We start from the raw sequence: 10,205 nt of genomic DNA on the forward strand, positions 1-10,205 counted from the left end.
ACCTTGTAAATAGTTTTCACTTGGATGTTGTGCATCTGTAAAGCATGCACTCCTATATTCCGCCACCAGGGAGCGCATCCCCTGAAATCCCAAGGGATCCCAACATCCCTTGGGAGCACTGTATATAAGCCGGCCCCTAAGGCCTGTTCCTCACTCTGGAGTGTCTTAATAAAGACTGAGGTCACTGTTACTTTAACCTCCCTGTGTGCAGTCTCATCTGTGTTAGGAACACAATAGGGACCATCACCCAGTGTCACCCAGAGTGGTAACTTGTGCACCGCTCCATCGTGGGAGACCTTTACAGTAGCACTGCCGATTACAGGAATCAGTTCTTTTGTGTAAGTTCTTAGTTTCGTGCGAACTGAAGTTAAGACTGGCCTTGAGGCCTTGTTGCACTACAACCTTTCGAACGTCTTATTGCCCATGATGGACTGGCTCGCACCCGCGTCCAGCTCCATTGACACCGGGAGTCCATTTAGTTCAACATTCAGCATTATCGGGGGACAATTCGTGGTGAATGTGTGCACTCCATGTACCTATACCTCCTCGATCTGAGGCTCTGATTCATCGTGATCCTCCGTGGATCTGTCCTACTCTGCAACATGCTGGTTTGCAGGTTTAACAAGCTTTGCAGCTTGCCTGCACACTCGTTGGAGGTGTCCCATTGTTCCACAGCCCTTGCAAATGTACTCTTTGAATCAGCATGAATGGAAACGATGATCAACCCCGCAGTGCCAACAAGGTGTTAATGGCCTTGCGTTCATCACCCTTGATGGTGGACTCTCAGACATCTGCAGACGTGTATGTGTGACCTGCCCTGTACATTACAATTCAAAAACAACATCACTTTGTTCACAGTACTTATAGCAGCACTTGTGTGCTGAGAGATTTGCTTCGTATTGTCACTGGTGGCAATGAGCGCCTGGGCTATCGCTATGGCCTTACTCAAGGTTGGGGTCTCTACAGTCAAAAGTTTGCGAAGTATGGTTTCATGGCCAATGCCAAGTACGAAAAAGTCTCTGAGCATGTGCTCCAAATGTCTTTCAAATTCGCAATGTCCTGCAAGGCGTCTTAGCTCGGCGACATAACTCGCCACTTCCTGGCCTTCAGATCTTTTGTAGGTGTAGAACCGGTACCTTGCCATCAGAATGTTTTCCTTCGGGCTCAAATTCTCTTGGACCAGTGTGCACAAATCGTCGTACAATTTCTCCATGGGTTTCGCTGGAGTGAGCAGATTTTTCATGAGGCCATACGTTGGTGCCCCACAGACGGTGAGGAGGATCGCCCTTCGTTTGGCAGCACTCTCTTCCTCATCTATCTCGTTGGCCATCGAGTCACTCCACAAATATTTCCCAATCATCTCCCTCCAAGAATTTCTCCAGGATGCCCACTGTTCTCTGCATCTTTGGGTTCGCTTTCTGTATCTCGTCGCCAGTTGTTGTGTATGGAGAAAGAGTCAGACTAAACGCTGTGAGCTCAAAGTAAAGTGTGACCTTAGTCTTTTATTGTAGGTCTCCAGAGTGCCTCTCCAATCTGTGAAGCCTCCTTAAATACCTTGGGATTATGGGATCCCTTGGGACTCCAGGGGATGAGCCAGGTGGCTGTACAGAGTAAATACAAGTATACATATATAACAAATCTTCTGACTCAGAGGCGAGTGTGCTCCCGCTGAGCGATGGCTGACTCACAGCTGATTATGTTCAGATTTCATTAAACTGAATGAACATTTCTGAGTACGCTCAGTTAGAATATGTTTCCATAATTGTGCAATTGAACTCTGCTAACTGGTGGGGTTGCATAAACGGATCTTGTTTACAGCTTGTCAAATGTTTCTTTTGTATTGGGAGTTGAGTAACCTGAGCTTACGCTGTGCTGGGCAAGGCTTGCATAAGTTAAATAGCTGAATGCATTGGAAATTGTCAAAATCAAGTTTATGGTTTTGTTCAGTGGAATCTGCTGATGGTTCTGCTTTATGCCACATTAGGCTGCTGAGTGTTCTGTGCTTTTTCAAGTGTTATTTGTGTGTTGTGGTCACCTGCATGGGTTTCTGGGCTGTGGGGAGCGGAATGGGGGGGAGGGTGAGTTGTGTGAACTGGGGTTACTGTGCGGTATGTGATCTCAACCTGTCGGCTGATCTCTGGTAGTCTCACTGTGTGTTCTTGGGTTGTACACTTGAAGTCTGATTTTGGAGGATATTGAATTGGATGGTTTGATTGGCTGAAGGCAAAATGTAAGTTGAGTTTGTTGAGTGGCTAACACCAGTTCTTTTCTTTAATTGAGGGAATTTTTAATCGTCAATCAATTGATACATTTTGAAGCTAACTGGTTGGAAGTTATCCACGACTGTTAGTAGTTCCCAAAACCCTGCATGAAGTGTTTTACAATATTAGAAATACAATCCTGACACTTGTAGCTGAACCTGTCCATCGAGAAACTGATGGGATCAGTTGCAACGTTAGTTTTACAGCAGGCTTGAATTTATTCTCCATTGAAATCCATTGATTTTACACCCGCCCGATATAACTCTCAATATTCCACTCAATCCCATGGGATTCCCACCCAGAGAGTTAGATTCAAATGAACCCTTTGATATCACACAGTGCATGTGGATTTTTCAGTAAACAGATCAACAATTTTTTGATCATTAATCTATTACATAGTATTTACAAGCACAGAAACAGGCCAACGAGGAACCAACTCGAGAACTGGCCATCCTAGACTGGGTGATGTGTAATGAGAAAGGACTAATTAACAATCTTGTTGTGCAAGGCCCCTTGGGGAAGAGTGAGCATAATATGGTAGAATTCTTTATTAAGATGGAGAGTGACACACTTAATTCAGAGACTAGGGTCCTGAACTTAAGGAAAGGTAACTTTGATGGTATGAGACCTGAATTGGCTAGAATAGACTGGCGATTGATACTTAAAGGGTTGACGGTGGATAGGGATGTACAATTGTTGAAGTTCATCCATGTGATCTTTAAATGCAAACATTTAAAGATCACATGGATGAACTTCAACAATTTTACATTCCTGTCTGGAGTAAAACTAAAACGGGGAAGGTGGCTCAACCGTGGCTAACAAGGGAAATTAAAGATAGGGTTAAATCCAAGAAAGAGGCATATAAATTGACCAGAAAAAGCAGCAAACCTGAGGACTGGGAGAATTTTGTAATAGGAGGGGGAAAATAGAGTTTGAGAGGAAGCTTGCTGGGAACATAAAAATTGACTGAAAAAGCTTCTATAGATATGTGAAGAGAAAAAGATTAGTGAAAACAAATGTAGGTCCCTTGCAGTCCGATTCAAGTGAATTTATAATGGGGAACAAAGAAATGGTGGCCCAGTTAAACAAATACTTTGGTTCTGGCTTCATGAAGGAAGACACAAATAACCTTCCGGCAGTACTAGGGGACTGAGGATCCAGTGAGAAGGAGGAACTGAAGGAAATCCTTATTAGGCGGGAAATTGTGTTAGGGAAATTGATGGGATAGAAGGCCGATAAGTCCCCGGGGCCTGATAGTCTGCATCCCAGAGTACTTAAGGAAGTGGCCCTAGAAATAGTGGATGCATTGGTGATCATTTTCCAACAGTCTATCGAAGCTGGATCGGTTCCTATGGACTGGAGGGTAGCTAATGTAACACCACTTTTTAAGAAAGGAGGGAGAGAGAAAACAGGTAATTATAGATTGGTTAGCCTGACACCAGTAGTGGGGAAAATGTTGGAATCAATTATTAACGATGAAATAGCAGTGCTTTTGGAAAGCAGTGATGGGATTGGTCCAAGTCAGAATTGATTTATGAAAGGGAAATCCTGCTTGACAAATCTTCCAGAATTTTTTGAGGATGTAACTAGTAGTGTGGAAAAGGGAGAACCAGTGGATGTGGTGTATTTGGACTTTCAAAAGGCTTTTGACAAGGTCCCACACAAGAGATTGGTGTGCAAAATTAAAGCACATGGTATTGGGGGTAATGTACTGATGCGGATAGAGAACTGGTTGGCAGACAGGAAGCAGCGAGTCGGGATAAATGGGTCCTTTTCAGAATGGCAGGCAGTGACTAGTGGGGTGCCGCAGGGCTCAGTGCTAGGACCCCAGCTCTTTACAATATACATTAATGATTTGGCTGAGGGAATTGAGTGTAATATCTCCAAGTTTGCAGAAGACACTAAGCTGGGTGGCGGTGTGAGCTGCGAGGAGGACGCTAAGAGGCTGCAGGGTGATTTGGACAGGTTAGGTGAGTGGGCAAACGCGTGGCAGATGCCGTATAATGTGGATAAATGTGAGGTTATCCACTTTGGGGGCAAAAGCACAAAAGCAGAATATTATCTGAATGGTAGCAGATTAGGAAAAGGGAAGGTGCAACGAGACCTGGGTGTCATGGTACATCAGTCATTGAAAGTTGGCATGCAGGGACAGCAGGCGGTGAAGAAGGCAAATGGTATGTTGGCCTTTATAGCTAGGGGTTTTGAGTATAGGAGCATGGAGGTCTTACTGCAGTTGTACAGGGCTTAATGAGGCCTCACCTGGAATATTGTGTTCAGTTTTGGTCTCCTAATCTGAGGAAGGACATTCTTGCTACTGAGGGAGTGCAGCGAACGTTTACCAGACTGATTCCTGGGATGGCAGGACTGACATATGAGGAGAGACTGGATCGATTGGGCCTGTATTCACTGAAGTTTAGAAGGATGAGAGGGGATCTCATAGAAACATATAAAATTCTGGTGGGCCTGGATAAGTTAGATTCAGGAAGAATGTTCTCGATGTTGGGGAAGTCCAGAACCAGAGGACACAGTCTAAGGATAAGGAGTAGGCCATTTAGGATTGAGATGAGGAGAAACTTCTTCTCTCAGAGAGTTGTTAACCTGTGGAATTCCCTGCCGCAGAGAGTTGTTGATGCCAATTCATTGGATATATTCAAGAGGGAGTTAGATATGGCTCTTAAGGCTAAAGGGATCAAGGGGTATGAGAGAAAGCAGGAAAGGGGTACTGAGGTGAATGATCAGCCATTATATTATTGAATGATGGTACAGACTCAAAGGGCCGAATGGCCTACACCTGCACCTATTTTCTATGTTTCTATGGTTCTATGCTGCAGTACAGCGGGACCTGGGGGTAATTGTGCATGAAACACAAAAGGATAGTATGCAGGTCCAGCAAGTGATCAGGAAGGGAATGGAATCTTAGTCTTTATTGCAAAGGGGATGGAGTATAAAAGCAGGGAAGTCTTGCTACAGTTATACAGGGTATTGGTGAGGCCACACCTGGAATACTGCGTGCAGTTTTGGTTTCCATATTTACGAAAGGATATACCTGCTTTGGAAGCAGTTCAGAGAAGGTTCACAAGGTTGATTCCGGAGATGAGGGGATTGACTTATGAGGAAAGGTTGAGGAGGTTGGGCCTCTACTCATTGGAGTTCAGAAGAATGAGAGGTGATCTTGTCGAAATGTATAAGATTATGAGGGGGCTTGACAGGGTGGATGCAGAGAGGATGTTTGCACTCATAGGGGAAACTAAAGCTTGGGAGCATAATCTTAGAATAAGGGGCCGCCCATTTAAAACTGAGTTGAGGAGGAATTTCTTTTCTCAGAGGGTTGTAAATCTGTGGAATTTGCAGCCTCAGAGAGCTGCGGAAGCTGGGTCATTGAATAAATTTAAGACAGAGATAGACAGCTTCTTAACTGATAAGGGGTTATGGGGAGTGGACAGGGAAGTGAACCTGAGTCCATAATCAGATCAGCCATGATCGTATTAAATGGCGGAGCAGGCTCAAGGGGCCATATGGCCTACTCCTGCTCCTATTTCTTATTTTCTTATGTTCTTAACCCCATCATCAGAACCTTGTATGCCTTTCTCCATCATGTGTTTATCTAGCTTCCCCTTAAATGCATCTATACTATTCGCCTCAACCACTCTATGTGGTAGCGAGTTCCACATTCTAACCATTCTCTTGGTAAAGAACTTTCTCCTGAATTCCTTATTGGATTCATTAGTGACTATCTTATATTTATGGCCCCGAGTTCTGGTCTCCCTCAACAGTGGAAACATCTTATTTACATCAATCCTATCAAACCCTTTTGTAATCTAAAAGATCTCTATCATGTAATCTCTTTTCTAGTGAAAAGAGCCCCAGCCTGTTCAATCTTTCCACCTCCCACACTCACCCTCAGCATAGTGCAATCACACCAACTAACAACACACACGGAGGCCATTTTGCATTGTCACCCCACTCTATTACAGTCACCCTCTAAAGATGTAACCCATCCACTCCTTACACTCATTCCATCTCTCTCGCTCAAACTTCTTTTTTTTCCTCCTTGCAGGAGAAGAGGGCCCACTATCAGAGGGAGAGGGAGAGAACCGGCGGTGGCCCTCCATCATTGGCCACCTTCACTGTAGCAGAGGAGGTCACCCTGGAGATGCCAGGAGTCGCAGAGCAGCTGGTGGTGGGAGACGGAGAGAGAGGGACATCTCAGCAACCTGGTGACAGAATCACATCTCATACAGCCACATGCAGCAGGCACTCCTATGGGGACTGATGTCAGCAGCCAGTGAATATTCATCATGTGCAGAATGGTATCATTCTTGACATGACATTTCTAAATCAATTCTTTACTCTCCCACAGGTTCATCAAGAATCCCCCCACCCCACTGTCTAGGAGGAAGAGGAAGACGACTCCTCAGAGGAGCCTCCAGCCTCAGAGGGTGCAGCATCAGCAGACCCAAGTGCACCCAGCACCAGCGCAGATACGCACACCTCGGTGGGTCCACAGAGTGGTGTTGTTACCTGGTGTCTCACAACTCACAAGTGAGCAAGAGCAGGTGGTGGGAATGGGGACAGCAGTGGAGATGGGGACAGCAGTGGAGACTCCTCGCCGGAGGGCGCAGGATGCTCCCAGCTTTGCTCAGCTGCCTGTAGACACTGAGCCTCAGGGACCATCCAGAAAGATGATCCTGGAGGGGCAGGAAGGAGAGGAGGGGGCTCTGATTGGTTTTGCGACCATGATGTCTGCAAATGCCCAGAGAATGGAGGAGTCCATCTCCAACTGTGTCGCAGGTGATCGCAATTGTATACTCTTCCATGGAAAGGCTACCTGCATGGAGCATCTAATGTGTCACTCACATGAGCACATACTATCTATGGAGAATGGATGGTTATCTATGGAGGATAGATGAGTATCAATGTAGGATAGATGACCATCTATGAAGGATAGATAGCAGCGGCTCATAGACCTCCTCTCGAGGAGGGATGTCAGTGTGGCCTTGGGCCCTCATGGCCGCACTGCTGTGTAGAAAGTTGCTCTCCAGCTCCTCGCTAGCAGGGAAGTGCGGGTGGCCCCTGAGAGGGATGATGTTGGGAGGGGACATGGAAGTGGGGCTCCCCTCAAAGCGCTCCCGTTCCTCCCCCATTACCCCCCTCAGTCAGAGTCCCAGATGCCCCCTCGGATCGCAGGGACGAGTCTGCCCCTGCACAGTCGCAGGAGGAGCAGACTTTGTCGGGGCCGTCACAGGCTCCCAAACCCAGAGCACATCCGCCAAAAGTGTCTGCAGTCGCAGTGGGGAAGTGAGCAGCTCCCTCTCCCTCTGCTGGATCCACAGGGGGCGCACCTCATAGAAGCACCCGGAAAATAAAAAGGACACAAAAGTAGATGCACAAGGGTATACACATGGGTGTTTTAATAACGGTGAGAAGTTTGCGTTAATCTGATGGCACAGAAAAAAATTATTTTCACCATTTTCCAGTCATGGCCAATTCTGTCTGCAACTTTGGAAGTGGCTTAGTGAGTTGGAATGAATGGTGAGACATAACGTTACCTTCAGCAATGGTGGTCAGTGTGAAAGTAATGGTCTTGTCATTGTCGGGATGCTTTATGGTCTTACTGTGTGATGTTGGGAGCCTGGCGCATCATATGGCAGCCATATGGGTGTAATGTGTAAAGTTAAGTAAATCTGGCCATGATGAGGCCATCCCTGGCCTCCCGGGCAGCAGTGTGCTCAGGTGCTAGTGGGATCTGGACTACAGATTCCTCCATCTCCTCCTCCTCCTCCTCCTCCTCCACCTCTGAAGAGGCTGTGCACTCATTGCCTTTCTCCTCCTGCAGTGCTAATCCTTGTTGCTGGGCTATGTTGTGCAGGGTGCAGCAGACCATGATGATTCTGGAGACCCTGGCTGTTGCGTACTGAAGGGCTTCTCATTTCAGCATGCCTATTGTCTGCTCTGAGACATCTGGTGTATATGTGGCTTTCATTTATAGCACTCCTGGGCCTCAGTACTTGGCCTCCTCAAGGGTGTCATGAGCCACATCTTCGGTGGATAGCCCTCGTCTCCAAGCAGCCAGCCAGAAAGTCTGTCTGGAGGAGCAAAGAGCTGAGGGAGGGCGGACTGGCACAGGACGAAAGAGTCAGGGCCGCTGCCAGGGAATCTGGCGCACACGGGCAAGATCATCTCCCTATGGCTGGAGACGAGCTGCACATTGAGGGAGTGTGCAGGTACTGCACTGGAGCTTTTGATTGTTCCAAACACTTGAACATGATTGCACAGAGGCAGAGGGCTGCACCCAAGTTCTCCGATGACTCCCTCCATATGCTTGTGGAGGGAGTGAGAGCATGCAGGGAGATCCTCTTCCCTTCCCATGGGCAGAACAAACATCCCCAGGAGACAAAGGGAGCCTGGCTGAAGATAGCAGAGGAGGTGACCAGCAGGGAGGTTGTCATAAGGACCAGGGTGCAGTGCTGGAAATGTCTCAATGATCTCATTGGATCAGGAAAGGTGAATACAAAGCCAGGCTCACCTTCATCCTGATGTGCCTCTCATCACATCCCCATCACTCTGCCTTCCCAACCCTGCTCCTGCACATCATTACTCACATACCTTGTCCGTCTATCCATCCCTCTCTATCTACATTATCACATTCTCATCTGACTAACCATCTCTCACACTCACTCTCATCATAGTGCAATCACACCAACTAACACACACGGAGGCCATTTTGCATTGATACCCCACTCTGTTACAGTCACCCTCTAAAGATGTAACCCATCCACTCCTTACACTCATTCCATCACTCTCACTCAAACATCTTTTTTTCCCTCCTTGCAGAAGAGAGCTCACAATCAGAGGGAGAGGGAGAGGGAGCGAACCGGAGGTGGCCCTCCATCATTGGCACCTTCACTGCAGCAGAAATGGTCACCCTGGAGGTCGCAGATCAGCTGGCGGTGGGAGACGGAGAGAGGGGGACATCTCAGCAACCTGGTGACAGAATCACATCTCATACAGCCACATGGCATACAGCAGGCACTTCTATGGGGACTGATGTCAGCAGCCAGTGAATATTCATCATGTGCAGAATGGCATCGTTCTTGATATGACATTTCTAACTCAATTCTTTACTCTCCCACAGGTCCATCAAGAGCACCCCGCCCCCTCCATTGTCCTAGGAGGAAGAGGAAGACGACTCTTCAGTGGAGCCTCCAGCCTCTGAGGGTGCAGCGTCAGCAGACATGAGCACACCCAGGACCAGCACAGATACACACACCTTGGTCTGTTTGGAGGAGCGAAGAGCTGAGGGAGGGTAGACTGGCGTAGGACGAGTCATGGCCGCTGCCAGGGAATCTGGCACACACAGAGGTGGTAATGGAGCTTATGGAGGGGAGCAATTTCAGGCCCTCATCTTTCCGCGAGGCACTTTACAGCCTTCCGGCCTTAAGATTGAGATTAACAACTTTAGATCTTAACCACCGATTCCACTCTCGGGCAGCACGTGCTGATAATGGAGGATGGCTGTACCAGAGTCACTGGGAGTGGAGGAGGTATGGGCCGGTGCTTGGGGTGGGATCCCCTATCAGTACACTGCCGGCAAGAGAACAGCTCCAAGGTCGGGAAGTCTAAGAGCTGAAGCAAACCACTACACCTTCCAGCGTGAGCTGCTCGAAGTGTGAGACGGCTTCGAGCTAGGCGACTGGGTGACGTAATCAGGACCCAGGTCGCTGTTTGGAGCGTGGGCAGGAGCATCGGCGGGGCCTGGTAAAGCAGAGGAGCGGGAAAGGATCGTGGCTGAGATTCGGTGGGTGATCGTGGTGGAGGATCAGCGCATGTTTGGTGCGGAGGAGCGGTGGGCGATTGTGGCGAAGGAGCGGCGAGAGATCGTGGTGGAGGTGCGGCGAATGAGGGTATGGGGCCCAGAAGAGCTGAGCGCCCAGAGGCAGCATG

This window comes from Pristiophorus japonicus, chromosome 6, assembly GCF_044704955.1.
Source record: "Pristiophorus japonicus isolate sPriJap1 chromosome 6, sPriJap1.hap1, whole genome shotgun sequence".
NCBI lineage: Eukaryota > Metazoa > Chordata > Chondrichthyes > Pristiophoridae > Pristiophorus > Pristiophorus japonicus.